Below are 12009 nucleotides of genomic sequence, written 5' to 3' on the forward strand. Positions count from 1 at the left end.
TAGGAATCCACTTATCAAAAATTTTAATTCAATTGTATTTATATAGCGCCATCTCAAGGTACTTTATAAAGTCAAATTCAATCAAATCTAACAGAAAGATTGGTCAAAAAGGTTCCTATAGAAGGAAACTCATCAGATTGCATCAAGTCTTGACAAGGATAAGAAGATATAGATGATGGATGGATAGATCAAAGGCGACGTCACACTGTGTATAGGAGCAGGTTTGTTACACTGGATTTTACTATTTTAAAATAAAAACGTGATTAAAGATCTTAGATTTGAATCTGTTTTTTACAATATACCTTGAAATATTAGCAATTAGCACAACAGTTGCGGTTAGCAGAAGAATCAAGAATTCAAGAATCAAGAATATTTTATTTGTCACCGCAGTGACATTTCTCTTTGGCTACTCCGGTTCACATTACACATAATGAAGGCAAAAAACCCTGACAAACAGAATAAACTTTTTGTTTTTTAGCATTCAGGAAAGTCACAGATAAAGATAATGATGTAGTAGGGTGCTTATTGAACAATGATGATTGAGGCTTTGTTTACATAAAAGTGCATATATATATATATATATATATATATATATATATATATATATATATATATATATATATATAGATGTATATATAAAAACACAGCTATTTATTTTGCTTATTTATAATACTTGAAAATCTATATATGCAAATCTATGTCTAAATACAATAGTCTGTACTAAATGCAAGCTAAAAACCTTGAAAAAGAGTGGTCTTGCACAGCTTTTTCCTAGTGTTGCCACTCTCCAGCTTAAGTGTGTCCAGTTTTGCAACATGGTGCAGCCTTAGTTTATAGAAGGCAGATACAAGTAGTTGTTGAAGCCGTCTTGCTTCCCCGGGTTTGTTAATTCGTTGTGCAGGACTTAAAATAATAACTCAGCCAGGACGCAGAATTCCATTTCACCTTTGCAAAAGGAAGAGAAGATACACCTGCCGACTCCAGGCAACAACTCTCTCTCTCTCTCCTCCCCGTTTAGGCTTGTTTTATTAATTTTAGAAAATAGATTATACAACGTCACACAATGAATGACGCACACACCTTATCGCTATCTTACTCCCTAATAACCATCTTCTTTTGTTGTTTTCTCCTGCTGCGTGTGAACTGGAGTTGTTGTTCTTTCCCACTGCCTAGGAACTGGCCTTGAAACTCTCTCCTGATACTTTTACTCGTAAACAGAGCATTTTACCTTAATTTATTCACAATCTTCTCCTCTGAGAAACAGACACGGCCTTGAAGCATATAAAAGCATGTTAAACCTTCATAAATGTGTATTAAAAATGGATCAAAGTTAATACATTCCACATAGTGAAATCAGCCCGAATACATTTTCATGCAGCACAGGAATGAGGCATCTTCTCTGATCCACGTTCACTACAACAGAACTTCACCTTTTTCTGCCACATACAATAAGGTGGTGACGTTGACGTGCAAACCTGCGCCCAACGACGCGTCTACGAATATGATGTCTACACACACATCATTACATCCTTCCAGATGGCTACACCTCATTACGTTAACATCATTTGGCCATTCTGGACGGCTACACATCATCCCCCCTTCCGGACCATCATCATACACATTTTGTTTGCATTACAGTATAACTTGATCTTTGGTTCAGATGTTTCTATGGTGCATCCTGTATTTCTCCACTGCCAGGGTTTGTGTGCATTAACCCTCTAACTCCTATCTTGACCTCAGGGCTGCCACACACACACACATTTTTCTTAGATACATGTTAAAGCACACTTTTTAACCGTTGTGACAAGAATACATTCATTGTGAGATATGTAAGCACACCCTTCAACTATTGTGACAAAAATACATGCATTGTGAGATATTAATCCACTACACTACACATCATTACATCTTTGCCCATTCCAGATGGCTACACATCATTTCCCCTTCCAGACCTTTGGACCATACACGTTTTGTTTACATTGCATGTTTACCTTGCAGTATAGCTTGATCTTTGGTTCAGGTATTTTTCCACTGCCAATATGTGTTAAAGCACACCCTTTAACCATTGTGATAAGAATATATTCATTGTGAGACATTAATCCACTATATTGATATTAATCCACTACAATAGATAGATAGATAGATAGATAGATAGATAGATAGATAGATAGATAGATAGATAGATAGATAGATAGATAGATATGTATGTGTGTATGTATATGTATGCTGGGTGTGATATGCCGGGGGGGGGGGGCATATCAGCTCTGCTTGTGACGTCCCCCCCTCTGGTCATTCATGTTTTATCCCTGGGGGGGGATACACCCCCCCCTCTGGTTTGAATTTAAAAATGTATATAAATTAGGGCTGTCAGTTTTCAACGCGTAAGACCACAAAGCCGACATTTTTTGTTGTCGGCGTTAATTGCGCGTCAAAACACACACCGTTCCCTAATGTTTTTTCCCTGCCGTGCTCTCCGGACTGTGTTTCTTTTACCCTCGGCGCTTTCCGTAGTTTCAAGAGAGCTAAAGACTGTAGCAAAACAGACCCGCGCTCACTGTTGCACAGGCTGTTAATTTCATGCGACTTTGGGCTTCTTTCATTCTAAAGGCACTTGTAAAAGTCACGGGTTGCGGTTTTTTTGGGCACGCTTCTGAAAGTGAAATCGCTTATTTGGGCTCTAAAATAAGTGACGAAACAGCGGTTATTAAGAGACCTGCCTGCATTAGACACTTTGTATCCAGCTGAAATATCCCTCCGCCATAGGAGCCGAGGGTAGTAAAGGCAGACAGAGCAACTCTGCAGTTTACGGTGCAATAACCGGTGATAACTGAAAGTAGATTACTTGGTGGTGCAGATCACCATTTTGAGCAGACATTGGTTCTGAAGATGAGTTTTTAACATGCTGAGAACATTGCAGAAACCCAACCCATAAACCGTACTTTAATGCTTAATAATTTGTTTTCTCTGTATTTGACAAACTAAGGCTGAATCACGTTGCCAAACAAAGGACCTGGAGTTACTAAACAGTTGCTAAACAGTCTCATTCAGGGTATTAAGCTCCTGGCCAGTTGCAAGCAAAGTGTAAGACTGGAATGACCTGGAGATTTAAAACCTTTTTCCAGGCTTAAACTGTATAAATATGGATATAAACAGCAAGCAAAAATATTCAAAGAAGTTATTGTTGGTGTGAAAGCTCAGAATTAGATGTGTGTGAGAGAGAGTGAAAAAATGAACAATACAATTAATGCCTAATACCATGTCTATCTTTGTTTAAGAGGCAAAAAAATATATCGGCATGGTATTTATTTACAATTTTTTTTACACATTGTGTAAACATCAGGGTGTCATGATTAGTCATTTAGCCATCATTGTCCAGAGTTTAACATTTGGCACTAGGATGTTTTCATTCCAATTCTCAAAAGTGCTTGAAAAATAACAAAATAAAAATGTTTTTGTACAAGCATGTATTTTATTAGTGTCATTTATTGCAAAATTGCATATTAAAATGCCCAAACAGGCTATTACACTTTCAGAAATAAAAGGATAAAACATACAATTAATTTGCAATTAATATCGAGTTACCTATCGACATTATGTGATTAATCGAGGAAATGACCCCCCCCCCCCCTGTTTTTTTTGCAAATCGCACACTGTATGTATGTATGTATATAAATGCTTCTCCACAACTGGGTATATATCAAAACTGATAAATGTGTCTCTCTTGTCAGCAAAGCAATATGACTATAAGGAAAGTGTAGTAGTATCAGCCCTTTTTTCAGCCAGGTGACAAACACTGTGCAACAAAAGGTTTTTGTGGGCTACCATGTTTTGCTCTGTTAAGCCAGAGAAAATAAAATTTAATGAAAGCAAAGTTAGTTTTCATTCCTTAGGGAAATTATTCCTCACTTTTATCAATATAGCTAGTCTAACTATTGCCATCATGCAGGTTTTACAAATGCACAAGGTTTTATCACGTGAAAACATTTCAATCTGTTTGTCACTGCCTCTGTTTGTCATGGGCCTATATATACTGTAGCGTCTTTGATGAGCTTTAGCTAAAAAAATAGTCACTCCCACAATCTTACGTCTGGACTAAAAATGGAAAGTCTGTTGCTCATGCCAGGAATCACAGTCAACACTGATTCTGAGCACCCCTAAAGGTCAGATCCTACAATCGCCCCTGGCTTCATGACTTGCGGGTCAATCGGTTTGGACGCGGGAGGATGCGGGCGTTATGATGCGCCGATTGCAGTCAACATTGTCATGCGGGAGGTGGGGGGGGGGGGGGGGGGGGGAGATCTGGATGCGGCAGGATGTGAGCGTCACGATGCGCCTATCTCAATCGACAGACTCGTGCGCGCGGGGGGGGGGGGGGGGGGGGGCAAAGCTTGTGTGATCAGACCACTTCATAATCGTCACGACGTCCCTAACCAGACGGTCAAAGTAATTTCCGGGTAGATGTCTGTTTTGCTCTGTTTGTTTAGGGTTGCTGTGCTGCTAAAGGGTGAGTCTACCCCCCCCCTCCCTAATCTCAAGTCTTTTGTCAGATTTTCTTCAAGGATTGCACTGCATTTAGTTCCATCAAAGCCCCCTTTTTGACTCTGACCAGTTTCCCTGTGTCTAGTGAATAAAGCATCCCCAAACAATAAAAGCAGCCAACATAAAAATGCCAAACAACGCACTGAAGGTTTTGTTTATACACATGACAAAATGTGAAAAAACTCCAGAGGTTTTGAATACTATCTTACTGTATTTATTAGTAAACTAAATCTACCTGTGTATCGCTTTGTTTGTTTCTTTTTTTTCTTTTTTTTTTGGGAGTAATTCCAGCATTACTGTTTAAGAGAATGGTTTCTAAATCTGGCTTACTGAATAAAACATATAAAGTCTGCTTTTACCATCCTTAAAGCAAACAGTCTGCTGTACCATGATAACATGTTAAAATCCATTGCGTTTAAATAAAAATAAACAAAAGTAAATTGCAACAACATGGTTCTAATTCATCAAATATTGACTAATTTAACGTTTTCCCGTTTGTAAATATTGCCCTCTTTTGCTCAGGATTCCAAAGTGTGTATAATCAATAAATCAGTTTTTCTCACTAATCTTTAATTTTGTATCTTAAATGCAGTAACAAAGTAAGAAAAAAACCCTCAAGTTTAAAAAAAAAAAGAAAAGAAGAAGAAACCCCTGAAATATTTCTACAAAGGTGCAGCTAAAATGTCACACCATTATTCTCAATTTACTTTTATGCTAATTGTTCTGATATTGTTCTGATAATTTAAGACAAATAAGTTTCACACTATTACAGCCAAAAAAGTATATATTTTTTAATAGATCACCTTTATTTATATATTTTGGTAAACCCATAATCTCTGTTTTGCGGGTTATTTAGTTTGCTTTTTCCGTGTTTTCATTTAATTCTATCTGAGACCGTCACTCAGACTCGAGTAGTGGTGAATGTATCGGTCCATTTCACAGGTTAAAACTATTAACTCTTGTTTCTCTTCACATCATGTAAAACATTCATCTTTTACCAAAGGTTTTCGTGGAGAGGATCAATAGAGTTGGTTCCAACTTTTCATGCTCTATGAAAACGTGGCTCTCTGTCACAGCCTAATGAAAAGGCAATAAGGGCACGTCATTATTATGTTCCTATTGTACTTTGAATACATACTGCTGAGAACATAACATTATTATACTTACTTGTTTCACACACTTAAACGACCGTTAGGAATAAGTATAAAATGTAACGTTTCTGGCACTGGAGCTGCTGATTGCAATCAGCACACCTGTATCTGTCTCCACCCTGTCTGCTTAAAAGCTCTGCTCATCGTAGCCTCCAGTGCCAGAACGTCTCTAGCCATACGGTGAGCGCTTCCAGCATTTTTGAAATTCCTGTCTGCCTGTCTGCCTCTCGACCTGTTCTGCCTCTGTTTTTTGGATACCTGCCTGCCCCTTTGGATTTGTCTGCCTGCCTGGGTTCTGCCTGTCAGCCTCAGAGTTTTGGACTGCCTCACCGTGATTCCGACCCCAGCCTGTCCGTGAGTAAACGAGTTCGCCTGCCCCCCCTGTTCTGTCTGTGCCTTCTGGATTTGACCTGGACCTGGACCTGGACGCTCTATTGGATTCCCCCTTGGAGACCGCTGCCTGAACTAAACGGATTTCCCCCTGACAAAGACCCGGACCGGACCTGGACAAAAGAGCCCTGGATAACCCCCTCTCGGACGCCTTCGTAACAAGGAGTCAGAGTTCTGCCCTCAGCACGTCCAGGTTAGTGGCCTCACTTCTCTCTAACAAACCTGTTAATATCTGCTGGTCACTAACCTGAGACTCAGGAGCGGCCAGTCGCAGAGTGCGAGCCGAACCAGGGGCCGAGCCGCAGCGTCAAAAATAAAGACTGATATTATTTTTGTACTCACTTGTTTTCGGGTATTTCTTGGGTCCTCCTAAATTCATCACAGTACGTTCTGGCCAAACATGGACCCTGTACCCGAAACCCAGTGGCGTGCGGGGGTAGAGAAATCCATTTCTGAATTAGAAGCCGGCGTCTCGGAGATTTTAGGCCATCTTCGTACTCAGGGGAGCACGCAGCCTTCACTTCCGCAAGCCGCTTCCTCTGGCCCTCCGTCATTTCCGGTGACGTCATCCTCGTCGGAGCCCCGTCTCTCCCCGCCGGCAATGTTCTCCGGTGATCCAGAACATTGCAGGGCTTTTCTCACACAGTGTGAGATACACTTTGAATTGCAACCTTCCTCATACCCTTCAGACCGGTCCAAAGTAGCGTACGTGATTTCACTGCTAGCCGGCAAAGCCAGGTTGTGGGGAACGTCCGAGTGGCAAAATGACTCGCGCATCTGCCACTCATATCATGACTTCTCCACGGAGCTTGTTAGAGTTTTCAGTCCCTTGCTGCCCTGCCGGGAATCCTCTAGGGGGCTTCTGACCCTGAGACAGGGAGATAGGTCTGTGGCAGATTATGTTATTGATTTTCATTTGTTGTCTGCCGACAGCCTCTGGAACGAGTATGCCCTTATGGACGTTTTTATTTTTGGGCTCAACGATAAGATTAAGGATGAGCTTGCCACTCGAGAGTACCCTAAATCCCTGAAGCAGCTCGAGGAGCTGGCTAACAGAGTGGATCTCCGCCTCATGGAACGGCGAAGGGAACGGCGTTCGACGTCTTCTGTTCCCCCTCGAGTTTCGGCTCCTTCCCCTGTTACGTCACCGGTTTCGCCCAAGCTTTCAGAGCCAGAGCCCATGCAATTGGGTAAGGTGGGCCTAACCAAGGATGAGTACCAGCGCAGGCAACAGCAGAGACTTTGCCTGTACTGTGGAGGGGTGGGCCACCAAGTCCGGAACTGCCCGTTAAAAGACCAAGCTCAGTAGGGGGTGGGGCATCCCTACTGAGCTACACCAAGCTTGCTGTCCCACCTAACCGTTTAATTCCTGCTACCCTGTCTTTCTCCTCACAGTCCCACAGGCTCTCGGTTTTTATTGATTCAGGAGCCGACACTGAGTTTCTGGACGAGGGCCTGGCCAGGAAGCTTAACATCCCACTACAGAACGCCTCTTCAGCCCGCAGTGTTCTCGCCCTGGATGGGCACGAGCTCAACCAATCACGCCTCCTCTCTGAGCCGGTGGAGATGACCTTGGGAGGTAATCATAAAGAGAGACTCACCTTTATGGTTATTGACTCCCCGCAGGTTCCAGTGATCCTGGGCGCTACCTGGCTCCGCAAACACAACCCCCAGATTGATTGGAGGCGTAACGAGATTACGGGTTGGGCCTCTTCGTGCTCCGAGTCCTGTCTGTCCTCTGCTCACCCTCCCTGCTCTCCCGAAGGTAAAGCAGACGAGTTTTACCCGGACCTGTCCAGAGTTCCTTCCGTATACCATGATTTAAAGGAGGTCTTTAATAAGGCCAAGGCCACGAGTTTACCTCCTCATCGCCCATATGATTGTGCGATCGACCTGTTGCCAGGCGCCGCCCCACCCAGAGGCCGCCTTTACTCATTATCCCCTCCAGAATCCCAGGCCATGCAGGACTACATTAATGGGTCCCTAAGAGCAGGCATCATCCGCCCGTCGTCCTCTCCAGCTGGGGCGGGATTTTTCTTTGTTGAAAAGAAGGACGGCTCCCTCCGCCCCTGCATTGATTATAGGGGCTTAAATGACATATCGGTTAAGAACCGATATCCTATTCCCTTGATGAACTCTGCTTTTGACCAGGTCCAAGGGGCTAAAGTTTTTACCAAGTTGGACCTCCGCAACGCCTACCACTTAGTCCGGATTAGGGAGGGAGACGAGTGGAAGACCGCTTTTAACACCCCCACCGGCCATTACGAATACCTGGTGATGCCTTTTGGCCTAACTAATGCCCCAGCAGTCTTTCAGAACCTGGTTAATGAGGTTCTTGGGGACATGATCGGCCGGTTCGTCTTCGTTTATCTTGATGATATTCTCGTTTATTCCAAGGACCTGGCTTCTCATAAGCAACACGTCCGCTCTGTCCTCCTCCGCCTCCTTCAAAATCAACTTTATGTTAAGGCAGAAAAATGCGAGTTTCATACTACTTCTACCTCCTTCCTTGGGTTTATTCTGTCGCCTGGGCAGATTGCCATGGACCCAGCCAAGGTTCGGGCCGTAACGGAGTGGCCTACTCCGGTGGACCGTAAGCAACTCCAGAGATTTCTGGGATTTGCTAATTTTTATAGGAGGTTTATCAAAAACTACAGCCAGGTAGCCTCTCCTCTCCACGCCCTCACCTCTTGTAAAACTAAGTATTTGTGGAATGAACAGGCAGACAAGGCTTTCAGGCGCCTTAAAGAGCTGTTCACTTCAGCCCCGGTCCTCGTTTCTCCTGACCCTGAGAAGCAGTTCATAGTTGAAGTAGATGCTTCTAGCTCTGGAGTCGGAGCCATCCTCAGCCAGCAGGGGGAGGATGGTCGTGTGCACCCCTGTGCCTTTTTTTCCAGGAGGTTATCCAGTTCTGAGCAGAACTACGATGTGGGCAACCGAGAACTCCTGGCAGTCAAACTGGCCCTTGAAGAGTGGCGGCATTGGCTCGAGGGCTCCAAGATACCATTCCTAGTCTGGACTGATCATCGCAACCTGGAGTACCTCAAGACAGCAAAAAGACTCAACCCCAGGCAGGCCAGGTGGGCACTATTTTTCAGTCGGTTCAGTTTCACCCTCTCTTACAGACCGGGGTCTAAAAACACCAAGCCGGATGCCTTGTCAAGGGTCTTCGAGGCTAACGAGGGGGATCCGGAGGAGGAACGGGGGTTCATCTTGCCGGATTCTGTGAGGTGTGCTGTCTCCCGCCTGGAACTTGAGAGGGAGGTAAGGGAATCCCTCGTCTCTGTCCAGATGCCCGAAGCCTGCCCCAAGGACAGGCTCTTTGTCCCCCCTGAACTCAGAGCTAAGGTGCTAGAGTTCTGTCACAGCTCCCGATTATACGGCCATCCAGGCGTGTGCAAGACCATTCGCCTCATCAGATCTCAGTTCTGGTGGCCGTCTCTGGTCAGAGATGTTGGGGAGTTTGTCGCAGCCTGTCCCTCCTGCAGCCAGGCTAAGGTGTCTCGTCGTCCCCCTTCTGGCTTGCTTCATCCTCTCCCAGTCCCTCCTCGACCGTGGTCCAGCCTCTCTATGGACTTTATCACGGGTCTCCCCTCCTCTGACGGTCATTCGGTCATCCTCACGGTCGTTGACCGTTTCTCTAAGATGGTCCATCTGGTCCCCTTAAACAAGCTTCCCTCTGCCAAGGAGATGGGGTTCATCCTTGCCAGGGAGGTTTTCAGGCTGCACGGTCTGCCCTCTGACATTGTGTCAGATCGGGGTCCCCAGTTTGTGGCTCGTTATTGGAAGGAGTTCTGTGCGATGCTGGGGATTTCTGTAAATCTCTCCTCCGGTTTCCACCCCCAGTCAGATGGACAAACTGAACGGATGAACCAGGAGGTCGAGACGAAGATCCGCCTTTTCTGCCAGGCGGACCCCTCTAAATGGGCGCAGAACTTACCTTGGGTGGAACATGCGATAAACGCTACACCCTCCTCCTCTACTGGCCTCTCTCCCTTCTATGTGGTTTACGGTTTCCAACCGCCAGTTTTTACCACCGAAGAGGTAGAGTCCAGAGTCCCGTCCGCCCGTCTTTCTGCTCTGAGATGTCGGCGAGCCTGGAGAAGGGCCAGGAAGGCCATACTCGCCGCATCTCAGAGGCAGTCCCGTGCAGCCAATCGTCGGCGGGTTCCTGCTCCAACCTATCAAGTGGGAGATAGGGTTTGGCTGTCCACCAGGGACCTTCCTCTGAGGGTGGACAGCAAGAAGCTGGCGCCACGCTTCATTGGACCGTTTCCCATCATCAAAATCATCAATCCTGTGGCGGTCCGTCTCCGTCTGCCTTCTACCATGAAGGTTCACCCCACCTTCCACGTATCCCGTATCAAGCCTGTCAACACCTCCAGTCTGTCTCCCACCACCACGCCCCCACCTCCCCCCCGCCTGGTGGATGGCTCTCCGGTTTACACCGTGAAGAGGATCCTTAAGTCCCGTAAATGGGGTCGAGGCACCCAGTACCTCATCGACTGGGAGGGTTATGGTCCTGAGGAACGACAGTGGGTTCCGGCTCGCCACGTCTTGGACAAATCCCTCATTAGGGATTTCCACAGAGCCCATCCAGACCAACCTGGGGCGTCTGGAATCCGCCCTTGAGGGGGGGGCTCTGTAACGTTTCTGGCACTGGAGCTGCTGATTGCAATCAGCACACCTGTATCTGTCTCCACCCTGTCTGCTTAAAAGCTCTGCTCATCGTAGCCTCCAGTGCCAGAACGTCTCTAGCCATACGGTGAGCGCTTCCAGCATTTTTGAAATTCCTGTCTGCCTGTCTGCCTCTCGACCTGTTCTGCCTCTGTTTTTTGGATACCTGCCTGCCCCTTTGGATTTGTCTGCCTGCCTGGGTTCTGCCTGTCAGCCTCAGAGTTTTGGACTGCCTCACCGTGATTCCGACCCCAGCCTGTCCGTGAGTAAACGAGTTCGCCTGCCCCCCCTGTTCTGTCTGTGCCTTCTGGATTTGACCTGGACCTGGACCTGGACGCTCTATTGGATTCCCCCTTGGAGACCGCTGCCTGAACTAAACGGATTTCCCCCTGACAAAGACCCGGACCGGACCTGGACAAAAGAGCCCTGGATAACCCCCTCTCGGACGCCTTCGTAACAAGGAGTCAGAGTTCTGCCCTCAGCACGTCCAGGTTAGTGGCCTCACTTCTCTCTAACAAACCTGTTAATATCTGCTGGTCACTAACCTGAGACTCAGGAGCGGCCAGTCGCAGAGTGCGAGCCGAACCAGGGGCCGAGCCGCAGCGTCAAAAATAAAGACTGATATTATTTTTGTACTCACTTGTTTTCGGGTATTTCTTGGGTCCTCCTAAATTCATCACATAAAAGCATCTTTTATTCTGAATATTGGACATAAAATGTAATTACTATATGCATTTATCAGTTAAATCTCAGCAAAGGTTGTCACAGTGTGAAAGCCTTTACTACAGATAAACACAATATTAAATACATTACATGATGAAACTATATATAAATGATTTAAGTGTAGTTTAAAAAGTTATTTGAGTAATTTAATTGCAAATTTTAAAATGTATTGATTACATTTTTATGTAAAATTTCACATAAAGTAAATGCTATATGACAAGATAAACTGCAAAAAAAGATGCATAAAATTGTTTTTGTCACTGTTGTTAAATCTGACCAACATTCCCCTGTGTTAGGTCAGTGAGATTACTAAAATTATTTCAGTTTGTTAAATGTTAAAATAAAATAACGAGTGGGGTTCTTTTCATTATTTGACTCAATTCTGATCTCATTTTGAAATGAACAATCCTTTATAATTTAAAAAGTCTCTTGCAACTAGGGCCTCCAAATGCAAACAATTAATGCTATAAATGAAATACTTGTTGTTTGTAAACAAATCAGCAGGTTTTTAACCACTGAAATTAGACAC

The 12009-nt window shown here is 44.9% G+C and overlaps 2 long non-coding RNA genes across 2 annotated transcripts; both read left to right on the top strand.

Annotated features, from left to right (window-relative positions):
• The first annotated feature begins 6230 nt into the window (after nucleotides 1-6230).
• On the top strand, nucleotides 6231-6417 carry LOC118567244. Its single transcript, XR_004933554.1, has 2 exons — nucleotides 6231-6273; nucleotides 6339-6417. It is a non-coding gene; the product is annotated as an uncharacterized LOC118567244 (long non-coding RNA).
• A 4788-nt stretch (nucleotides 6418-11205) lies between these two features.
• LOC118565101 lies at nucleotides 11206-11392 on the top strand. Its single transcript, XR_004932186.1, has 2 exons — nucleotides 11206-11248; nucleotides 11314-11392. It is a non-coding gene; the product is annotated as an uncharacterized LOC118565101 (long non-coding RNA).
• The last annotated feature ends 617 nt before the right edge of the window (nucleotides 11393-12009 follow it).

The sequence above is a fragment of the Fundulus heteroclitus genome, chromosome 2 (genome assembly GCF_011125445.2).
Source record: "Fundulus heteroclitus isolate FHET01 chromosome 2, MU-UCD_Fhet_4.1, whole genome shotgun sequence".
Classification (NCBI taxonomy): Eukaryota; Metazoa; Chordata; class Actinopteri; order Cyprinodontiformes; family Fundulidae; genus Fundulus; species Fundulus heteroclitus.